The following is a 26,066-nucleotide window of genomic DNA, read 5'->3' as shown; positions in this document are numbered from 1 at the left end:
AAATTATATGAATGTATCTCTAGAATCTTTCTGGACGCCATGTTTAAAATGATATGAATGTATCTCTAGAGCTTGTTTGGACGCCATGTCTAAAATGATATGAATGTACCACTAGAACCTTTTTGGACGCCATGTTTAAAATGACATGTATGTATCTCTCGTGCTTGTTTGGACGCCATGTTTAAAATGATATGAATGTATATCTAGAGCTTGTTTGGACGCCATGTTTAAAATAATATGAATGTATCTCTAAAGCTTGTGTGGATGCCATGTTTAAAATGATATGAATGTACCACTAGAACTTGTTTGAACGCCATGTTTAAAATGATATGAATGTATCTCTAGAGCTTGTTTGGACGCCATGTTTAAAATGATATGAATGTATCTCTAAAGCTTGTGTGGATGCCATGTTTAAAATGATATGAATGTATCTCTAGAGCTTGTTTGGACGCCATGTTTAAAATGATATGAATGTATCTCTAGAGCTTGTTTGGACGCCATGTTTAAAATGATATGAATGTACCATTAGAGCTTGTTTGGACGCAATTTTTAATATGATATGAATGTATCTCTAAAACTCGTGTGGACCCCATGTTTAAAATGATATGAATGTATCTCTAGAGCCTTTTTGGACGCCATGTTTAAAATTATATGAATGTATCTCTAGAATCTTTTTGGACGCCATGTTTAAAATGATATGAATGTATCTCTAGAGCTTGTTTGGACGCCATGTCTAAAATGATATGAATGTACCACTAGAACCTTTTTGGACGCCATGTTTAAAATGACATGTATGTATCTCTCGTGCTTGTTTGGACGTCAATTTTAAAATGATATGAATGTACCACTAGAACTTCTTTGGACGCCATGTTTAAAATTATATGAATGTATCTCTAGAGCCTTTTTGGTCGCCATGTTTAAAATGACATGTATGTATCTCTCGTGCTTGTTTGGACGCCATGCTTAAAATGATATGAATGTATATCTAGAGCTGGTTTGGACGCCATGTTTAAAATGATATGAATGTATCTCTAGAGCCTTTTTGGACGCCATGTTTAAAATGACATGTATGTATCTCTCGTGCTTGTTTGGACGCCATGTTTCAAATGATATGAATGTATATCTAGAGCTTGTTTGGACGCCATGTTTAAAATTATATTATTGTATCTCTAGAGCTTGTTTGGATGCCATGTTTAAAATAATATGAATGTATCTCTAAAGCTTGTTTGGACGTCATGTTTAAAATGATATGAATGTACCACTAGAACTTGTTTGAACGCCATGTTTAAAATGATATGAATGTATCTCTAGAGCCTTTTTGGTCGCCATGTTTAAAATGACATGTATGTATCTCTCGTGCTTGTTTGGACGCCATGTTTAAAATGATATGAATGTATATCTGGAGCTTGTTTCGACGCCATGTTTAAAATGATATGAATGTATCTCTAGAGCTTGTTTGGACGCCATGTCTAAAATGATATGAATGTACCACTAGAACCTTTTTGAACGCCATGTTTAAAATGATATGAATGTATCTCTAGAGCCTTATTGGTCGCCATGTTTAAAATGACATGTATGTATCTCTCGTGCTTGTTTGGACGCCATGTTTAAAATGATATGAATGTATATCTAGAGCTTGTTTGGACGCCATGTTTAAAATGATATGAATGTATCTCTAGAGCTTGTTTGGACGCCATGTCTAAAATGATATGAATGTACCACTAGAACCTTTTTGGACGCCATGTTTAAAATGACATGTATGTATCTCTCGAGCTTGTTTGGACGCCATGTTTAAAATGATATGAATGTATATCTAGAGCTTGTTTGGACGCCATGTTTAAAATAATATGAATGTATCTCTAAAGCTTGTGTGGATGCCATGTTTAAAATGATATGAATGTATCTCTAGAGCTTGTTTGGACGTCATGTTTAAAATGATATGAATGTACCACTAGAACTTGTTTGAACGCCATGTTTAAAATGATATGAATGTATCTCTAAAACTCGTGTGGACGCCATGTTTAAAATGATATGAATGTATCTCTAGAGCTTGTGTGGACGCCATGTTTAAAATGATATGAATGTATCTCTAGAGCTTGTGTGGACGCCATGTTTAAAATGATATGAATGTATCTCTAGAGCTTGTTTGGACGCCATGTTTAAAATGATATGAATGTATCTCTAGAGCTTGTTTGGACGCCATGTTTAAAATGATATGAATGTACCATTAGAGCTTGTTTGGACGCAATTTTTAATATGATATGAATGTATCTCTAAAACTCATGTGGACCCCATGTTTAAAATGATATGAATGTATCTCTAAAGCCTTTTTGGACGCCATGTTTAAAATTATATGAATGTATCTCTAGAATCTTTTTGGACGCCATATTTAAAATGATATGAATGTATCACTAGAGCTTGTTTGGACGCCATGTCTAAAATGATATGAATGTACCACTAGAACCTTTTTGGACGCCATGTTTAAAATGACATGTATGTATCTCTCGTGCTTGTTTGGACGTCAATTTTAAAATGATATGAATGTACCACTAGAACTTCTTTGGACGCCATGTTTAAAATTATATGAATGTATCTCTGGAGCTTGTTTGGACGCCATGTTTAAAATGATATGAATGTATCTCTAGAGCTTGTTTGGACGTCATGTTTAAAATGATATGAATGTACCACTAGAACTTGTTTGAACGCCATGTTTAAAATGATATGAATGTATCTCTAGAGCCTTTTTGGACGCCATGTTTAAAATGACATGTATGTATCTCTCGTGCTTGTTTGGACGCCATGTTTAAAATGATATGAATGTATATCTAGAGCTTGTTTGGACGCCATGTTTAAAATTATATTATTGTATCTCTAGAGCTTGTTTGGATGCCATGTTTAAAATAATATGAATGTATCTCTAAAGCTTGTGTGGATGCCATGTTTAAAATGATATGAATGTATCTCAAGAGCTTGTTTGGACGCGATGTTTAAAATAATATGAATGTATCTCTAGAGCCTTTTTGGACGCCATGTTTAAAATGATATGAATGTATCTCTAGAGCTTGTTTAGACGCCATATTTTAAATCATATGAATGTATCTCTAGAGCTTGTTTGGACGCCATGTTTAAAATGATATGAATGTATCTCTAGAGCTTGTTTGGACACCATGTTTAAAATAATATGAATGTATCTCTAAAGCTTGTGTGGATGCCATGTTTAAAATGATATGAATGTATCTCTAGAGCTTGTTTGGACGTCATGTTTAAAATGATATGAATGTACCACTAGAACTTGTTTGAACGCCATGTTTAAAATGATATGAATGTATCTCTAAAACTCGTGTGGACGCCATGTTTAAAATGATATGAATGTATCTCTAGAGCTTGTGTGGACGCCATGTTTAAAATGATATGAATGTATCTCTAGAGCTTGTGTGGACGCCATGTTTAAAATGATATGAATGTATATCTAGAGCTTGTTTGGACGCCATGTTTAAAATGATATGAATGTATCTCTAGAGCTTGTTTGGACGCCATGTCTAAAATGATATGAATGTACCACTAGAACCTTTTTGGACGCCATGTTTAAAATGATATGAATGTATATCTAGAGCTTGTTTGGACGCCATGTTTAAAATAATATGAATGTATCTCTAAAGCTTGTGTGGATGCCATGTTTAAAATGATATGAATGTATCTCTAGAGCTTGTTTGGACGTCATGTTTAAAATGATATGAATGTACCACTAGAACTTGTTTGAAAGCCATGTTTAAAATGATATGAATGTATCTCTAAAACTCGTGTGGACGCCATGTTTAAAATGATATGAATGTATCTCTAGAGCTTGTGTGGACGCCATGTTTAAAATGATATGAATGTATTTCTAGAGCTTGTGTGGACGCCATGTTTAAAATGATATGAATGTATCTCTAGAGCTTGTTTGGACGCCATGTTTAAAATGATATGAATGTATCTCTAGAGCTTGTTTGGACGCCATGTTTAAAATGATATGAATGTACCATTAGAGCTTGTTTGGACGCAATTTTTAATATGATATGAATGTATCTCTAAAACTCGTGTGGACCCCATGTTTAAAATGATATGAATGTATCACTAGAGCTTGTTTGGACGCCATGTCTAAAATGATATGAATGTACCACTAGAACTTCTTTGGACGCCATGTTTAAAATTATATGAATGTATCTCTGGAGCTTGTTTGGACGCCATGTTTAAAATGATATGAATGTATCTCTAGAGCTTGTTTGGACGTCATGTTTAAAATGATATGAATGTACCACTAGAACTTGTTTGAACGCCATGTTTAAAATGATATGAATGTATCTCTAGAGCCTTTTTGGACGCCATGTTTAAAATGACATGTATGTATCTCTCGTGCTTGTTTGGACGCCATGTTTAAAATGATATGAATGTATATCTAGAGCTTGTTTGGACGCCATGTTTAAAATTATATTATTGTATCTCTAGAGCTTGTTTGGATGCCATGTTTAAAATAATATGAATGTATCTCTAAAGCTTGTGTGGATGCCATGTTTAAAATGATATGAATGTATCTCAAGAGCTTGTTTGGACGCGATGTTTAAAATAATATGAATGTATCTCTAGAGCCTTTTTGGACGCCATGTTTAAAATGATATGAATGTATCTCTAGAGCTTGTTTAGACGCCATATTTTAAATCATATGAATGTATCTCTAGAGCTTGTTTGGACGCCATGTTTAAAATGATATGAATGTATCTCTAGAGCTTGTTTGGACGCCATGTTTAAAATAATATGAATGTATCTCTAAAGCTTGTGTGGATGCCATGTTTAAAATGATATGAATGTATCTCTAGAGCTTGTTTGGACGTCATGTTTAAAATGATATGAATGTACCACTAGAACTTCTTTGAACGCCATGTTTAAAATGATATGAATGTATCTCTAAAACTCGTGTGGACGCCATGTTTAAAATGATATGAATGTATCTCTAGAGCTTGTGTGGACGCCATGTTTAAAATGATATGAATGTATCTCTAGAGCTTGTGTGGACGCCATGTTTAAAATGATATGAATGTATCTCTAGAGCTTGTTTGGACGCCATGTTTAAAATGATATGAATGTATCTCTAGAGCTTGTTTGGACGCCATGTTTAAAATGATATGAATGTACCATTAGAGCTTGTTTGGACGCAATTTTTAATATGATATGAATGTATCTCTAAAACTCGTGTGGACCCCATGTTTAAAATGATATGAATGTATCTCTAGAGCCTTTTTGGACGCCATGTTTAAAATTATATGAATGTATCTCTAGAATCTTTTTGGACGCCATGTTTAAAATGATATGAATGTATCACTAGAGCTTGTTTGGACGCCATGTCTAAAATGATATGAATGTACCACTAGAACCTTTTTGGACGCCATGTTTAAAATGACATGTATGTATCTCTCGTGCTTGTTTGGACGTCAATTTTAAAATGATATGAATGTACCACTAGAACTTCTTTGGACGCCATGTTTAAAATTATATGAATGTATCTCTGGAGCTTGTTTGGACGCCATGTTTAAAATGATATGAATGTATCTCTAGAGCTTGTTTGGACGTCATGTTTAAAATGATATGAATGTATCTCTAGAGCCTTTTTGGACGCCATGTTTAAAATGACATGTATGTATCTCTCGTGCTTGTTTGGACGCCATGTTTAAAATGATATGAATGTATATCTAGAGCTTGTTCGGACGCCATGTTTAAAATTATATTTTTGTATCTCTAGAGCTTGTTTGGATGCCATGTTTAAAATAATATGAATGTATCTCTAAAGCTTGTGTGGATGCCATGTTTAAAATGATATGAATGTATCTCTAGAGCCTTTTTGGACGCCATGTTTAAAATGATATGAATGTATCTCTAGAGCTTGTTTAGACGCCATATTTTAAATCATATGAATGTATCTCTAGAGCTTGTTTGGACGCCATGTTTAAAATGATATGAATGTATCTCTAGAATCTTTTTGGACGCCATGTTTAAAATGATATGAATGTATCTCTAGAGCTTGTTTGGACGCCATGTGTAAAATGATATGAATGTACCACTAGAACCTTTTTGGACGCCATGTTTAAAATGACATGTATGTATCTCTCGTGCTTGTTTGGACGCCATGTTTAAAATGATATTAATGTATCTCAAGAGCTTGTTTGTACGCCGTGTTTAAAATAATATGAATGTATCTCTAAAGCTTGTGTGGATGCCATGTTTAAAATGATATGAATGTATCTCTAGAGCTTGTTTGGACGCCATGTTTAAAATAATATGAATGTATCTCTAGAGCCTTTTTGGACGCCATGTTTAAAATGATATGAATGTATCTCTAGAGCTTGTTTGGACGTCATGTTTAAAATGATATGAATGTATCTCTAGAGCTTGTGTGGACGCCATGTTTAAAATGATATGAATGTATCTCTAGAGCTTGTTTAGACGCCATGTTTACGCCATGTTGCGTTTCTCTTTTCATATTTGAAATAGTTCCATCAACGTGGACCATTTAAAGTTAAGCCTGTTCATATAAATCTATACAACAATATTTACCACTCGTTATTTTGTTGTTATTGTTAGAAAATAAGCTACACAATGGTTTATTTGTACAAAACCCATTAGGGGCAGCGGAAATTCCATTTTATCATTGCACCTGTTGGAGGGTTAATACGCTTTGAGTAATCTTTCAAGAAAGATTAAGCGTTACTTAAGTGTAATGTATGGTTATGACTTGTTATTTCGTTCTTGAGACCAGATATGTTCTTCCATATATTGCGATTAATCCATAGAATAAACAATACAAACTCTTAAAACTGTAACATTTGTTAAATAATGTTTTGTGTGCACAAAACATTTTCTTGGTAGATTTTGTTTGTGAATTGTTTTAGATGGCTATTTCAGCATATATCATCCACTTCCAGGAATCCCCTTATCTAAATTGTGAACGTTTCAGACTCGAAGTCTACTTCAGCTCCGTCTAGCCTAAAAACTGCATCGATTTTCCGTGTGCAGCTAGTTGGTCACAGAAATACTGCTTCTGTTCTCTCACGGTGAGGAGATGATTCATTAGAAAACTAATTAGAAATCGAACTTCACAAAAAAATTTAATACGAAAAATCAGTACTCAACGAATTTTCACATCTAGGTGTAATAAATTTACCAATATAGCCATAAATTCTTCCAACTAAATTCGAGTGGCTCAGTATGACGTCTTTATAAGCCACTGTATTTCGTAGTGACTTTTACAGAGAGGAAAACATGTAAACAGTGTATGTAGTTATGGCTTGTGAACATTGTATTACAACAAGCAAAACGTACTTACTTTTAAATTAATTAAATAATTCATATTAAATATATCTGGTATCACGACTTGAAACTTTAATGAAATGCTATTAACGAGCACAAGAAAAAAAACGAATTTTCCGTAGACGTTGCACAAGTTCAAACCATTACAGAACAAATACAGGTATATAACCCTTATCTTTCAAGAAACGTACAAATGCAGGTATATAACCCTTATCTTTCAAGAAACGTACAAATACAGGTATATAACCCTTATCTTTCAAGAAACGTACAAATTCAGGTATATAACCCTTATCTTTCAAGAAACGTACAAATACAGATATATAACCCTTATCTTTCAAGAAACGTACTAATACAGGTATATAACCCTTATCTTTCAAGAAACGTACAAATACAGGTATATAACCCTTATCTTTCAAGAAACGTACAAATTCAGGTATATAACCCTTATCTTTCAAGAAACGTACAAATACAGATATATAACCCTTATCTTTCAAGAAACGTACAAATACAGGTATATAACCCTTATCTTTCAAGAAACGTACAAATACAGGTATATAACCCTTATCTTTCAAGAAACGTACAAATACATACATATAACCCTTATCTTTCAAGAAACGTACAAATACAGGTATATAACCCTTATCTTTCAAGAAACGTACAAATACAGGTATATAACCCTTATCTTTCAAGAAACGTACAAATTCAGGTATATAACCCTTATCTTTCAAGAAACGTACAAATACAGATATATAACCCTTATCTTTCAAGAAACGTACAAATACAGGTATATAACCCTTATCTTTCAAGAAACGTACAAATACAGGTATATAACACCTATCTTTCAAGAAACGTACAAATACAGACATATAACCCTTATCTTTCAAGAAACGTACAAATACAGGTATATAACCCTTATCATACAACAAACGTACAAATACAGGTATATAACCCTTATCTTTCAAGAAAGGTACAAATACAGATATATAACCCTTATCTTTCAAGAAACGTACAAATACAGGTATATAACCCTTATCTTTCAAGAAACGTACAAATACAGGTATATAACCCTTATCTTTCAAGAAACGTACAAATACAGACATATAACCCTTATCTTTCAAGAAACGTACAAATACAGGTATATAACCCTTATCTTTCAAGAAACGTACAAATACAGGTATATAACCCTTATCTTTCAAGAAACGTACAAATTCAGGTATATAACCCTTATCTTTCAAGAAACGTACAAATACAGATATATAACCCTTATCTTTCAAGAAACGTACAAATACAGGTATATAACCCTTATCTTTCAAGAAACGTACAAATACAGACATATAACCCTTATCTTTCAAGAAACGTACAAATACAGACATATAACCCTTATCTTTCAAGAAACGTACAAATACAGGTATATAACCCTTATCATACAACAAACGTACAAATACAGGTATATAACCCTTATCTTTCAAGAAACGTACAAATACAGGTATATAACCCTTATCATTCAAGAAACGTACAAATACAGATATATAACCCTTATCTTTCAAGAAACGTACAAATACAGGTATATAACCCTTATCTTTCAAGAAACGTACAAATACAGGTATATAACCCTTATATTTCAAGAAACGTACAAATACAGGTATATAACCCTTATATTTCAAGAAACGTACAAATACAGGTATATAACCCTTATCTTTCAAGAAACGTACAAATACAGGTATATAACCCTTATCTTTCAAGAAACGTTTCTGTCGCTACATATTTTATAATGTTATGAAGGTACCTGTTATACTAGAACTGACGATAGATGTCGCTGTTTAAGTTTAATTTGTTACTTTGAGTTCCAAGAGGTCGGTACAAGCATTCACACGTGAAATTAGTAAATATATTTCTATTGTTTCTTTGGCCCTGTATCCATAATTGTTTTGTTTTTTTTAACTATTTCTTTATTACCTCTCAACCTAAGTGAATTCTAGCAATTTCTATTCTGAACGATTTATCGTTACAATTCTTAGACTAAACCAAACGATTTGTTATAAACAGATTTAGGTTTATGTTATGTTTATAATAATATATGTTTCTAATAGTAATAACTGTGTCTGCATATCACTTTTAAATTCAGAAACGGTGTTGGAGCGAAATTATACACTGCTAAAAGAAAGACTTTATTTAAATATATATCTGTTAATACTTGGTAAGTTACCAATGCTGAACAGTCTTGGATATGTTAAAATTTGTGTGATATATTCATCTAGTATTTATTTTACTACTAGCGTGTAGCTTGTACAAAATGACGGGACAAGTACACCCACCCAACTCCATAATATTCACTAGCTCCACATTTCGCAGCTAGCTGAAACAAAAACAATTGTGAAATCAAGAGACAGAAACGTACAGTTTCTTGGTACAGCAGAACTTGGGTTCAGTACCTCCAACAACGTTAAGAACCACTGGTCTAAGCAGTCCAACGTCAATAATTAACGTTATGAGCCAATCAAAAATAATATCATTCATGAAATGAATTCATAGCATATCCATAGACTAATCATTGGTACAAAGGTTACAGTAAAAACATGATACATGGAAAAGTCAGTGTATTTTGATAACGCTACGTTCCAACAACGGTTTTATGTCACGTTGCTAAGCAACTAAAGCATAACTTAATATTGTTGATAGTCGATGTACTGTTTGTTTGTTTTTGAATTTCGCGCAAAGCTACACAAGAGATATCTGCGCTAGCCGTCCCTAATTTTGCAGTGTAAGACTAGAGGGAAGGCAGCTAGTCATCGCCACCCACCGTCAACTCTTGGGCTACTCTTTTACCAACGAATAGTAGGATTGGCCGTCACGTTATAACGCCCCAACGGCTGAAATGGCATGTTTGGTGCGACGGGACCCTCGGATTACGAGTCGAGCCCCTTAACCACCTGGCCGTGCAGGTTCGATGTACTGAAACTATAAATTAAAAATAAATTTGGAAAAATATTTGCTGAGTCCTCGTTGATTAAATCGGTTTATTTTTTATTAACAATGCTGATGGTATAACAGAAAGTAGCCGAATTCAGAGCATGTTAAGTTTAAAATGTAATGTTTCACGACACCCCGGTCACTAAAATAGTGACTCACAGGCACTAATCCAAATTGTATATCTGGATAAATGCATTTTGCGGCTCCTCTTATATCGAGAATTTAAGCGTTACGTGACACACACTAATTTTCATATAGGTTAGATTATTTAATAAAGTAAGAAACATTAGGGAAATCTAATTACTAGAACCAACAGAGGGCCAGTGGACTCATGTTACAAAGTTCATTATTATATGGCCGAGGTTACAAATATTAATAATGTAAAGAATCATACAATGTAATGAGTGCTGATAGCTCGCAAATAAATGAATAGCATTTTGGCGTTGAGAAGTCCATGTATGATTCTCCATAGTAACGTATATGTGTCATATAAAACAAAGACAGTAATAACTGATGTGTACGTTTGTTACAAGGCACCAAAAATGAGTACATTAGTCCCTCGCTGAGACAGCGATAAATCTTCAGATTTGCAACGTTAAAACCAGAGGTTCCATTCCATTCGATGAACATAGAAGATAGCCCCACGTGGCTTTGATGTAAGAAAACGCACATACACATAAAAGACATTAGTATTAATACCATCAATAACTGTTACAATGTCATAAGACATGGTATTAATACCATCACTGTTACAATGTCATAAGACATGATATTAATACCATCACTGTTACAATGTAATAAGAAATTAGTGTTAATACCATCAGTAACTGTTACGATGTAATAAGACGTTGGTATTAGCACCATTAAAAACTGTTAGAGAGTCATAAGACATTGGTATTAATACTATTAATAACTGTAATTTATTTTCAGGTATATTGTGTTACTATATAGAAATAAAAATTCATCATTTTAAACAGAACAGTTTATTATTATCTACAGACTGGTTTCAATAAGAAACCGAAGATTTGATGTCTCTCTACTGCGTTCGATTTGTTGAACATTTCAGAGAGTGGACAATGATTAATGGATGGAAAGAAAGAACATTGGTATCACTGTGGGTCACAAGCCTAATCATGTACAGAGATTGGGACGTGAGTTTCCTGAGAAAGGAAGTTAAGATAACAAGGCATACATCTTTTGAAGTCATGAATGTACGAGCACTACGAACCACTCATTCGGTCATGTGCACGTGATGTTATCAGCCCAAACACACTTAAAGTGTTGGAGTATGGAACATAATTCTATAAACGTTGAGTAACAGAAATGATTTTGTTTGATTAAAGTGAGTTAAAAGCCTAACCACGTCGTTGCTATTCGTGCTCTACACGATGACGTTCTATTCGTGCTCTATACGATGACGTTGATGTTTCGACAATAACAGCGAAGTTTTCACTATAAAAGGGTCCGTCGTAAGACTGTCAGGTTCAAAGCACACCACACCCACCTGCATGCTTTTCACAATTCATCTAATATACGAGAGCGACCGTTTCCCATTGCACCTTCAGATATTCCACTTGGATATAAATTCAAAAGTACAGGCCTCTTGAGGCTTGTCTGCTTTGTTTTCGTATGGAATAGATGTTTGAAGTATACGGCAGTACCAGATGAATGAATACGTCGGTGCACGTGAGCTCTATGATTTATCCAGTCGGAAATCATTCTTAATTATATTAGGCGCTGTTGAATGGTTCACGTAAAAAGCTTTTACTCCTACTGACTTATGTGATCTTTAATTCTCATTGGTCAAACCTTACCTATCATGGCTGGGGTACGACTTGTTGTAAGTGCCTTTGTGTGTGATCCTGAGTCCCAACATGATACACATTCCTATGTTTTCCAATACCATTAAAGTACAATTGATATTTAGGCCATGAAAATTCTTATTGCAAATCTGAATATATGTTTATAATTCAAGTATTTGCGACGGATGGGTCTGTTACCTTATACTTTTCCCGACATCTGTTGGGATCAACTTTATGTCGGGTTATTTACGTGTTTAAAATCGTTTCATATAAAAAAATTCAATCCTAAGAAGGATGCGAAATATACGTCAATTTTAGTTAATAAAATATACTGGTAATAATTTAAAGGAATTATAGAAATACATGATAAATAATTATAATATGTAAACATTATTAATGCAACATGTTTTTAATATTTCTTGTTTTGATTAAATAAGCAAAGAACATAAGATATTATTTATTACAGCTTACAAATTTAAGACAAGAAAAATAGCTAAAAAAAGTCTGGTTAATTTGAATAATATTTAAGATGTATTTTCATTCATTCCTATAACAAAACATGTTTTATAAAAACCCGTAATAATTTTACGGAAAACGCGTGATATTAATTTCGCGGATTCTTATTTCTAAGGAAACGTATTTTATTTAGAAGTGAAAAATTCACTATAAGTTAATTAAAATAAAATGCACTTTGATGGTGTTAAACATTTGAGACATTTAACACGATTTTCTACCAGTTAATATGTTGTAATGGTACATTAACTGTTTTCAGTTCTATTACACTAGTAGTGTCTTCCATATTAGTCTTAGACACCAGCTCAATGATGCGACTGTAAAAAAATAAATAAAACAACTTTTCAAAGATATAATCAAAACAACTAATCAAGACAAAAATAAAATCAGGAAATCGTCTTCTATAGCAGATTTCTTCAGATCTAGAGGAAACAAGACAAACAGGCAAATGTCTACAAACATGTTTACGTTAAGAACAGCATCAAGTGACTGCTTATGTTCCACGAGTTAGGTTCCAGTTTACTTCTTATGTTAATTTACAATTCTAAACCTAGACCACGAGTTAGGTTCCAGTTTACTTCTTATGTTAATTTACAATTCTAAACCTAGACCACGAGTTACGTTCCAGTTTACTTCTTATGTTAATTTACACACCTAAACCTAGACCACGAGTTAGGTTCCAGTTTATTTCTTATGTTAATTTACAATTCTAAACCTAGACAACGAGTTAGGTTCCAGTTTACTTCTTATGTTAATTTACAATTCTAAACCTAGACCACGAGTTAGGTTCCAGTTTACTTCTTATGTTAATTTACAATTCTAAACCTAGACCACGAGTTAGGTTCCAGTTTACTTCTTATGTTAATTTACACACCTAAACCTAGACCACGAGTTAGGTTCCAGTTTACTTCTTATGGTAATTTACAATTCTAAACCTAGACCACGAGTTAGGTTCCAGTTTACTTCTTATGTTAATTTACACACCTAAACCTAGACCACGAGTTAGGTTCCAGTTTACTTCTTATGTTAATTTACACACCTAAACCTAGACCACGAGTTAGGTTCCAGTTTACTTCTTATGTTAATTTAACACCTAAACCTAGACCACGAGTTAGGTTCCAGTTTACTTCTTATGTTAATTTACACATAAACCTAGACCACGAGTTAGGGTTCCAGTTTACTTCTTATGTTAATTTACAATTCTAAACCTAGACCACGAGTTAGGTTCCAGTTTACTTCTTATGTTAATTTACAATTCTAAACCTAGACCACGAGTTAGGTTCCAGTTTACTTCTTATGTTAATTTAACACCTAAACCTAGACCACGAGTTAGGTTCCAGTTTACTTTTTATGTTAATTTACACACATAAACCTAGACCACGAGTTAGGTTCCAGTTTACTTCTTATGTTAATTTACAATTCTAAACCTAGACCACGAGTTAGGTTCCAGTTTACTTCTTATGTTAATTTACAATTCTAAACCTAGACCACGAGTTAGGTTCCAGTTTACTTCTTATGTTAATTTACAATTCTAAACCTATACGACGAGATAGGTTCCAGTTTACTTCTTATGTTAATTTACAATTCTAAACCTAGACCACAAGTTAGGTTCCAGTTTATTTCTTTAATGTGGTAATTTAATATATTAAACCGACGAATTTTAACCATATAACGAGTTGCTGAAAACATTTTCTGTATACAGGAAATGTTCTCATTTGGTGATTCTCACAGTTAAACTGGACGTCCCCTAGTGATGATTCTCCCAGTTAAACTTGACGTCCTCTAGTGATGATTCTCCCAGTTAAACTGGACGTCCTCTAGTGATGATTCTCCCAGTTAAACTGGACGTCCTCTAGTGATGTTGTCCTTATAATATTGCTTTATCGAGTGAACGATGTTATTTTTATCAAAATTTAGCTTTCTCAGAGAACGGTAAATATTTCGACATGAGAGGTAAAACATCATATGGAAAGGTGTTGGTTTCGCTTTTCTTTACACAAATATTCGTAAGCCTTTCTCTTGAATCGTATGTGTTTATATTTTACGTCAGTTTCTCAGTTGAGATACGACGAAAGGAGTGTGGAACTCTAAGAGACACCACTACTGTAACATTGTCGTTGGATGTCGAAAACCGGAAGAAAGGTAGCGAAGCAATCAGTGTCGTCAGTCCAGATGCACGTATCTGTTTGCACGCTGAACGATCTCTCAGAGAACAAAACAGAAACTTGTTTTACATCGACTCTCGACGTAGGCCTTTTTCTTTTCGTTTTCTCTATTTTAGTGAAGACATTGAATACACTCGAGATTAGTTGTTTATTTTTGTTTTAATTTCGCGTAAAGCTACTCGAGGGCTATCTGCGCTAGCCGTCCCTAATTTAGCAGTGTAAGATTAGAGTAAAGGCAGCTAGTCATCACCACCCACCGCCAACTCTTTAGCTACTCTTTTACTAACGAATAGTGGGATTAACGGTCACATTATAACGCCCCAGAGCTGAAAGGGCGAGCATGTTTGGTGCGACGGAGATGCGAACCCACGACCCTCTGAGTACGAGTCGCACGCCTTAACCACCTGGCCATGCCGGTTAATCGAGAGTTGTTGGAATAAAATTAATGGTCAGTTGTTGTATGACTCAAAATAGATGTTAAAGTAGCTTCCGATCTTGAAACATAAAATTTAAAAGAAACAACTAAACTTAAATTGAAGATATAGTGCTGGGTGTAGTCAGGACATGCTCGTTTTTCTGACCAAACGTCCTAATATTGTAATACTTGCAGAACCGTCTTAATTACAAGTTAAATTAACCAGACACTTCTTATGTACCACTACGGTTATTCTATCCCAACTCTACACTTTCATATTAGTTCCATCAAGTGTAAGAGTTTGTGAGATTACACAGTTGCACTGATAAAGTACAGTTACAAAACGGCGTTTGAGTTCTGTACACTACTGGGAATCGAACCCTGAACATTACCGATGTCAGATTGTGAATAGCTGCTGCTCGCTCACCGTAAACTTATCTCATTTTAAAAGTGGTCATTTGGACATAAATATCTGACATTTAATAAGTTTCAATAAGAAAAAAAAAAAAATAACAACGTCACGTGGGGTCACAAACATGAAATTCATAAAAAATAATCCAAAGGCAATAAATATCATCTGAAAGGCACCAACCAACATTTTATAAAAAATATCATCTCAAAGACACCAACCAATAGTTTATAAAAAATATCATCTGAAAGGCACCAACCAATAGCTTATGAAATATCATCTGATAGGCACCAACCAATATTTTATAAAAAAATATCATCTGAAAGGCACCAACAATAGTTTATAAAAAAATATCATCTGAAAGGCATCAATCAATAGTTTATAAAAATATCATCTGATAAGCACCAAACAATATTTTATAAAAAATATCATCTGATAGGCAGCAACCAATAGTTTATAAAAAAAATATCATCTGAAAGGCACAACCAATAGTTTATAAAAAATATAATCTCAAAGGCACCAACCAATAGTTTGTAAAAAATATCATCTGATAGGCACCAACCAATATTTTATAAAAAGTATCATTTGAAAGGCAACAACCAACATTTTTAAAAATTATCATCTGGAAGGCACCAACCAATAGCTTATACAAATATCATCTGAAAGGCACCAACCAATAGTTTTGGAAAAAATATCATTTGATAGGCACCAACCAATATTTTATACAAATATCATCTGAAAGGCACCAACCAATAGTTTATAAAAATATCATCTGAAAGGCAGCAACCAATAGTTTATAAAAATATCATCTGAAAGGCACCAACCAATAGTTTATAAAAAATATAATCTCAAAGGCACCAACCAATAGTTTGTAAAAAATATCATCTGATAGGCACCAACCAATATTTTATAAAAAGTATCATTTGAAAGGCAGCAACCAATATTTGTAAAAATTATCATCTGGAAGGCACCAACCAATAGCTTATACAAATATCATCTGAAAGGCACCAACCAATAGTTCATAAAAATATCATCTGAAAGGCACCAACCAATAGTTTATAAAAATATCATCTGAAAGGCACCAAGCAATAGTTTATAAAAAATATAATCTCAAAGGCACCAACCAATAGTTTGTAAAAATATCATCTGATAGGCACCAACCAATATTTTATTAAAAATATCATCTCAAAGACACCAACCTATAGTTTATAAAGAGGATCATCTGAAAGGCACCAACCAATAGTTTATAAAAATATCATCTGAAATGCACCAACCAATAGTTTATAAAAATATCATCTGAAAGGCACCAACCAATAGTTTATAAAAATATCATCTGAAAGGTACCAATCGATAGTTTATAAAAATATCATCTGAAAGGCACCAACCAATAGTTTATAAAAATATCATCTGAAAGGCACCAACCAATATTTTATAAAAAATATCATCTGAAAGGCACCAACCAATATTTTATGAAAAATATCATCTGAAAGACACCAACCAATATTTTATAAAAAAAATATCATCTGAAAGACACCAACCAATATTTTATAAAAAATATTATCTGAAAGAGAGCAACCGAGAGTTTATAAAAATATATCATCTGAAAGGCACCAATCACTATTTTATAAAAAAATATATCATCTGAAAGGCACCAACCAAAGTATCAACAAATATTATGTTTGAAATACAGTTCATAATAATTCCTTTAATATGCACCAATAATCTGTTGTAGGTTAAGACACGTACTTTAATAAAGCTACGATCAAGGGTACATAATAAATGGCCCAAGATATGTCATCCTGATTCCTAAATGTGTTAATAACTTGTATCTATACCTTAATTTTGTTTTTAATCGGAAATGTTGAAGTCTTGTCAAACTTAAACCATATATTTCACAACTTATCCTCAATACTAAACATCAAACTGCACAGAAACTAAATATTATACGTTACACAACTTACGCCCTATGTATTGCACGTGAGACTTGACTACATACCTGACGTCAGAAAAACACATAGGTTCACAAAGTACTGATACAACGCGGTAAAAACCCTATAAACTTTCGAAACGTGGACGTTTCTTTTTTATGGGAAACTTACATACAAACTTAATACTACACGATAGACTGAAACCCGAATAAAATTCAAGATAATACCTATTAGTATTAGTGATATAATACTAGTGAATATTTTTAAAAAACTCATAATAAGCATATCAGAAAAATGTGATAAAACAGGTATAAATCAGCTTAGCCCAGAATGGTCCGGTGGTTTGGACACTCGACTCATAATCTGAACGTAGCGGGTTCGAATCTCAGTCACACCAAACATTCTCTCCCTTTCAGCCTTGGGGGCGTTATAACGTTAGTGTCAATCCCATTATTTGTTGGTGAAAGAGTAGCCCAAGAGTTGGCGGTGGGTGGTGATGATTAGCTGCTAAACTAGGAACGCTAGCGCAGATAGCCCTCGTATTGCTTTGCGCGAAATCCATACCAAACCTCTAAGTTCCTACTTTATATTTCTCAACTCTACCTTCTTTATACACGTAACTCTAATCTATGAGATCTCCAAAGTTAAAGTGAACAAATAAATTTCCAAGGAACCTTTTCTTTTGAAATATTAAAAGAAATGTTATAACTGTACCAGCTATCATCTCATCACATTCAGGCCTAAGATCTACGTCATTCCCTACGTCATTTTTAATAAGTGTGATGTTCTGAAAATAAACATAAAGGTCAGAACTGGAAGCCCCCCGCTAGTGTAGCGGTAAGTCTACGGATTTGCAACACTAAAATCAGGGATTCGATTCCCTTCGGTGGGCTCAGCAGATAGCCTAATGTGGCTTTGTTATTAGGAAACAAACACACAGAACCGGAAACTCTCTGTTTAACCTTTGGTTAATATGATACATATAAGCTAAAAGTACCTAAAGAATACATGATATTTGCAGCTAATGGAGCATTTAAAGAAAAACTTATACAGCTGAAAAGACTTGTATTCAATCAATCTGTAGATACAACCTAAACTCCTATTTGCTTTACCACTAGCATCAGTACACTGTTTGAAAGGCTCTAAAGACTGATGAACCTTTAAACCAAGTGTCTCTTTCGTGACACTGTAAAGGTTATTCCAATACAAGTTACAGAACTGGTAACATAGCGAAACTACTGGGACACGAAATGTTTAATCTAACGCATCAAAACTTAACTTTCTTCTTTTAGAGAAAGTTACACATAATTAGGAAGGCGATAAAACATTTTCACATTCTTCAATATAATAATAATAATATTATTAGTGTAACCAACATCAACAACCTAACGCTAGTCGATTATACAAATCTATAATCAGAAAACTTCGGTAAACAGCTGTTGACCACATGCTTATTGTACAGTAAACTGTCAACACAACAACCAAACACACACTGTGTGTCTTGTGTAACCGAGAAAACAAAAAGATTGTATAATAACAGGATATACATACACTATCTTCAGGTTGTATTAGCAGTAATCTGAAATCAGTGTTTAGAAATTATCAGAATAAAACACGAAGCCTTCCATCGTCTTCAGAGTACAGAAGAACACGTATACAGTCACAAGTTTTATTGTTTAAACGTTACATATGAACACATTCACAAGTGTTACTAAACTGTGGATATCTAGAGATAAACGATCAGAACTAATCTGTGGATATCTAAAGATAAACGATCAGAACTAATCTGTGGATATCTAAAGATAAACGATCAGAACTAATCTGTGGATATCTATAGATAAACGATCAGAACTAATCTGTGGATATCTATAGATAAACGATCAGACCTAATCTGTGGATATCTAGAGATAAACGATCAGACCTAATCTGTGGATATCTAACGATAAACGATCAGAACTAATCTGTGGATATCTATAGATAAACGATCAGAACTAAACTGTGGATATCTTAAGATAAACGATCAGACCTAATCTGTGGATGTCTATAGATAAACGATCAAAACTAATCTGTGGATATCTAGAGATAAACGATCAGAACTAAACTGTGGATATCTAGAGATAAACGATCAGAACTAATCTGTGGATATCTAAAGATAAACGATCAGAACTAATCTGTGGATATCTAACGATAAACGATCAGAACTAATCTGTGGATATCTATGGATAAACGATCAGACCTAATCTGTGGATATCTGGAGATAAACGATCAGACCTAATCTGTGGATATCTAACGATAAACGATCAGAACTAATCTGTGGATATCTATAGATAAACGATCAGAACTAATCTGTGGATATCTAAAGATAAACGATCAGAACTAATCTGTGGATATCTAAAGATAAACGATCAGAACTAATCTGTGGATATCTAAAGATAAACGATCAGAACTAAACTGTGGATATCTCAAGATAAACGATCAGAGCTCGATCACTGGATGTGAACGTACGGATTACGTTACGTGTATAAAGCTTGGTTCAGTTGTAGGATGGTATTTTATTAAATGGCTTACAGAAATTAAAAGACATCAACAGCGCATTACATTTACTTGTCACCTTTAACTACAATTGAAAAAATCGAACGTTTATTAGCATTAAGGTAAAAAAAATAAAACACGTTTATTTTTCTTGTTCTAACATTTCACAATACGTTCTTTTTCCGGCGTCACATATCCAAGTCTTCTAGCTGAATGTGACAAAAATAGTAATTTTTTGTCCACAGCCAAGTCTCGACTTATCCGTCTGGAGTGTTCTCAATTTGTACATTACTCAGTGTTGGCAAACTCTGGAATCTCAGACGGTTTACACAGGAAGTGTATATTGTAAATATTTTCTGAGTACAGTCCAAGTGTGAGTTGTGTATGGAAACTAGGCCTAGTTTTATTATTTGAACTTTACATTATTTTGTGTCGCTACTGATAGCATTTAAAATTTTTCCAGTATAAGTTTGATGACATTCTTAAATACCATTGTAAACATATAAATACGTATGTTTTACAGTAATGTTCTTTTTATACAAAACCAATATTAGCATTATAACCTTTTAACCCGAACTGGTTCAGTGAATGTATTTAAATAACTTTTCACGTTTAACAGAAATCCTTTAATTCCAGTTTATTCACTTAAGTTTTAGAGATTTTAGTCCTTATGTACTTTATATTATTTGAAAGTAAAGATTGCGGGGAACTTAAGACACTTATAATTTTGTTATGATGTCTTGTCACACTTTAGGGGAGTTTCAATATCTTTACTTTTGTTGTGATATTTTATCACGCCGGTGGGAAGTTTAAAACATCTTTACTTTTGTTGTGATGACTTATCACAAGTGTGGTGAGTTTAAAATATCTTTAGTTTTGTTGTGATGTTTTGTCACACTTGTAGAAAGTTTAAAATATCTTTAGTTTTGTTGTGGTGTCTTATCACACTTGTGAGGAGTTTAAAATATCTTTAGTATTGTTGTGATGTCTTATAGCATCTGTGAGAGTTTAAAATATCTATAGTTTTATTGTGATGTCTTACCAGACCTGTGAAGGTGTTTAAAACATTGTTAGTTTTGTTGTGACTTCTTATCACACCTGTGGAAAGTTTAAATTACCTTTAGTTTTGTTGTGATGTTTTATCACACTTGTGGAGAGTTTAAAACATCTTTAGTTTTGTTGTGATGTCTTGTCACACTTCAGTGGAGTTTAAAATATCTTTACTTTTGTTGTGATGTCTTATCACACTTGTGGGAAGTTTCAAATATTGTTAGTATTGTTGTGATGCCTTACCACACTTGTGGGGAGTTTAAAATGTCTTTAGTATTATTTTGATGTCTTATCACACTTGTGGGAAGTTTCAAATATTGTTAGTATTGTTTTGATGCCTTACCACACTTGTGGGGAGTTTAAAATGTCTTTAGTATTTTTGTTATGTCTTATTACACCTGTGGAGAGTTTCAAATATCTTAAACTTTGCTGTTTTGTTTTATCCCACTTTCAAGATATTTAGAATATCTTTTGTTTTATTATTTATATCAAACTTGTACTGTAACACTCTGCAACATGAAAGAAAGTTTTTAATATGTTATTATAATTTTTAAAAATGAATACCAAGGTTTATAAAGCAGGTTGTATCAAACTAGACCAGTGTGGTAAAACAGTGTGGTGTTTTTTTTTTTCCAGTTCTATTTGTAGCTCTACATACTTTCTGAAGTTTAATGTTCAATATATCATAGACACACAGATAATATTATTGAGTATCTGTAGACCGTGCTTTACAAATAAATACGTGCTTATTTAACTATGCTCCTGCAAAAGAAAAAATCTCTGTGGTGGGTGTGGTAAAACAGTGGTAAAGCTGGTTACCTTTCTTAGTAGCCCGAAAGTTGTCATAGCGGTCAAGTCTTTCCATGTGGGCGACTACAGTGGACCGGGCCAGGATGTTTATGTCAGCATTAGTTCGATCTACAGCCAATCGGAAAGCAAACTCCTCCTCGTCATCTCCTATATCAAACAAGCCACCTGGTGAAAAACAAATAAAATACGTCATATACCTGAAGAAGGAAAGGAAAATATGAAATAAGTAAGAAATTCAAGGTTTAAATATGCACAATAATTTATTGTATAAATTTAAAGGTTAAATATACCATTAAAACTACATGTTTCGGTAGAAATAATTGCACCATCCTCAGGATACTTGAAAAAACATGGCATACCTCAGTGTACTGTGTTTCGTCTGATATCCTGAAGATGGCGCTGTTTATTACCGAAATGTGTAGAATTTTAACTGAATATTTTACTAAATTTTAACCTGCCTAAGCAAATTATAAGCATTTAAACGTCAATCGAATAAAGTAAATTCTTTTTACGTTAAAAACTGAAATAAGTTGCAATAACATGTTGTCTGTTGTCGAGTAGAATCCAAATACTTTCATATAAATCAGCTAAACTACAGTAATAACACCAGCGTGACATGAACAAGAGAAATACCCACGTGCAGTAGTAACCCAGAAAAACTGAACGTCTATTTCGTCCTATCATTGAAATATAAGATTTACAAATCATAGACATTTTAATTCTCGACTCTTTGTACTGACTAATTTCACATATGTTTTTATGGTTTGTTTTGTTTTGCTTTGTACCTAATGTTTGTATATACGCGACTAAAATATTCCGTTGACAAAGTACATTCTGTACAATAATCGACAATTAAAAATCGTTGTATTTTATCTTAGAATGTTCAGGTCACGATACGCTTCTCTCAGTAGGTAAACACCTTTTTGAAAGCTGTAATTTTTAACGTGTACCGTTACTTAATGTTATAATTTCTATTTCTAAAAGTAATAGCTCCGAACAAGTATCTAACAGTGAGTGAAGATCGTGGGCTTTAAACTAACATATGTGTGAACATTAGTCATGTATAAACATTAACTAAAAGTGACAAAGTTATATTCAAAGTAAATTGTCCATCTTGTTTGTTTGTTTAAAATTCCTCGAAATATGAATTTATCTTTAAGGTTTTAACCTTCGTTTGACCCCTGAGCGTCTCCGCCAGTTCTAACTTGAAATCAAACTATATTTGTTCAATGGAGATTCCCAACGAACACCAAATCAACCAGTGTTTCCATTAGTTCTAAGTGAAGTTAAGGCGTGGCTTCATTACCAACTAAGGCGCCGCTCGATATCCACAACGGATGATCAGTAGTGAAAGTCAAACCTGGTGAGTTCAAGGTGTCATCCTCAACAGGCAAAATACAATCCAAATAGCGCCATCTTGTGAAGCACAAATTAAAGTTTGTTAGTAGTATATCCAAAAATCGAGAGGTGTGGATCATTAGTGTCCCCTCTACTTGTACATCTGGTCATCAAAGATCAGAACTGAATCAAATTGAAAGCTACCTATAGAAATACTGCACAAACATTACTAGGAAACCAAGCCATGAAAGGTTGAATATTAAATATAATTGAATTATCACACCATGTGAGTACAAAAAATACGTGATAAATAATACCATGTGAAATCTACATTAAATACCAAAACATGTCAGTATAAAATCTACGTTAAATACCAAACCATGTCAATACAAAATCTACGTTAAATACCAAACCACGACAGTACAAAATCTACGTTAGATACCAAACCATGTCAGTATAAAATCTACGTTAAATACTTAACCATGTGAGTACAAAATCTATTTTATATACCAAACCATGTCAGTACAAATACCAAACCACGACAGTATAAAATCTACGTGATGGACTAGACCATGTCAGTATAAAATCTACGTGATGGACTAGACCATGTCAGTATAAAATCTACGTGATGGACTAAACCATGTCAGTATAAAATCTACGTGATGGACTAAACCATGTCAGTATAAAATCTACGTGATGGACTAAACCATGTCAGTATAAAAGCTACGTGATGGACTAGTCCATGTCAGTATAAAATCTACGTGATGGACTAGTCCATGTCAGTATAAAATCTACGTGATGGACAAGACCATGTCAGTATAAAATATACGTGATGGACTAGACCATGTCAGTATAACATTTACATGAAAACCATGTCATCTATTATCACTATAAAATCTATATAAGATAGAAGTCTAGTATTATTAGTATAAAACTTAATTTAAAACTGTGAAACCTAAAGTTATTATAAAATCACCTCTAAACCAAACTCTGTATTATTCCAAGCAAATAATAACACAAACATTTGTGTTTTACTTTATATTATCGAGAGAGATTTACTAGATAAACGGGAAACTATAGCTCACTCAGTTATATCTGTTTAGAGGATGCTACCTATCAAAACTCAATTTAAAACTGTGAAACCTAAAGTTATTGTAAAATCACCTCTAAAATCACAGATGCGCCACCTGTCAAAACTAATTTTAAATCTCCGAGTTATTTAAACAGTTAATTGGTTATGTATTTGCGAGTCTTCAACCAATAGTTAAAAGATGGCCCAGGTCACAGCTATCAGTCTCTCGCCTTCAACAAAGCCCCCTGGTGGCGTAAAAGTAAGTATGAGGGCCAATAATGTTAAATATCGGTTTTTATTTACCTGTTGTTTAAAGAGCTCAGATATCCTATTGTGCATCTTCATGCTTAACAAGAAACAAATGTTCTACTGGAAGACGATCTTCTGAAGTGAAAATATTATTATTGTAAACTGAAGTTATCGTAAACTAACATTTCTAGCACGACGTGGTTGTTATAAATATGAAACACATTATTTGTTTTTGAGAACCTTCAGAACCAATGTACTTTCCTCGATTCTATCCTGTGGTCAAGATAAGAAAGAAACGACCTAGTGACTTGCTTTACTCTTGTAACAGCAGTACTTGTGGTCCCACTGTATTCTTAACAGGCATGGTAGGAGTTATATATAAATATTGACTACCACATGATAAACCCATTATTGTAATGACATTACAAGTTTCAGGATTTGGCTGCGTGAAGAAATCTGAGAAACAGAAGGGTCAAAACGCTTACCTAGAAGAATCCTCTCGGGGAGAGACAGGACTTGGACAAGGAGTGAAGATATTAGTAGACTGTACGAGATCGTTGTGGTTTTCATGGCGATGAAAGTTAGGTTTCGTGGTTGTTACAGCTTGTGCCACATTACCCACACAGTCGTGGTGACCGAATCAAAACACATACTGGGCAAGCAAGCTTCACCTATAAAAACCGTCTATGATGGAGTCGAGCAAACCCGTGGGTTTCGTCTTTCTCCTATCGTATCCAATATAGCGTATTCCTGTTATGGCATCGCTGATACTGCTCATGCGCCCAACAAGCCATGCAGTTCCTGGTGTTCCGGCTACTCCAGAGAGACGAGGAGAGAGACAAAAGAAGAGTGACCGACGAGTCATATTTAAACTGCGTTTTCTTGACTTCTGCAACCGAAAAATAATTGTACCCTTGATATTTGTCACAGGATATATAAGGAAGTGACGTGGATAATTAAATACGGTTGAAAATACTAAAAAATTGTATCACTTGTTGAACAAGAGATGAATAGACTGGGAGGCATTCACTGGAAGTTCTCAGTCTTAACAACGTTATACATTTATGACACACAAGTGGCTAGATACTCAGTACTAATAAGAATAACCGTAATCACACAAGAAGGTAGACCCTGCACTCCTTACACTTTAAACTAAAGGACGGCTATAGGCAGACACTTCTACCATTGTTCACGGGTTCTGACATCATGATGCGTAGATAAACTACATCTTTCTTTCTCTGTTTCTATATATATATATATATACAGATTTATATGGGTATATATATATATATACAGATTTATTTTAGTGTGTATATATATACATTTTATATAGGTATATATATATACAGATTTATATGGGTGTATATATATATATACATTTTATATGGGTGTATATATATACATTTTATATAGGTATATATATATTCAGATTTATATGGGTATATATATATACAGATTTATTTAAGTGTGTGTAT

General features: G+C 33.5%; 1 pseudogene across 1 annotated transcript in view; it reads right to left on the bottom strand.

Moving 5' to 3' along the window:
• Positions 1-25,395, bottom strand: part of LOC143250403 (glutamate receptor ionotropic, kainate 2-like) — a 131,312-nt pseudogene extending 105,917 nt beyond the window's left edge. Inside the window, exons 1-2 of the transcript XR_013028170.1 lie at positions 25,077-25,395; positions 21,942-22,097 (exon numbers count right to left, since the gene is read on the bottom strand). The product of XR_013028170.1 is annotated as a glutamate receptor ionotropic, kainate 2-like (transcript). The remainder of the gene's footprint in view (positions 1-21,941; positions 22,098-25,076) is intronic.
• Between the last annotated feature and the right edge of the window lie 671 nt (positions 25,396-26,066).

This window comes from Tachypleus tridentatus, chromosome 5 (genome assembly GCF_004210375.1).
Source record: "Tachypleus tridentatus isolate NWPU-2018 chromosome 5, ASM421037v1, whole genome shotgun sequence".
Taxonomy (NCBI): domain Eukaryota; kingdom Metazoa; phylum Arthropoda; class Merostomata; order Xiphosura; family Limulidae; genus Tachypleus; species Tachypleus tridentatus.
The sequence above is the reverse complement of the archived record's forward strand: the minus strand, read 5'-3'. Positions and strand labels throughout refer to the sequence as shown.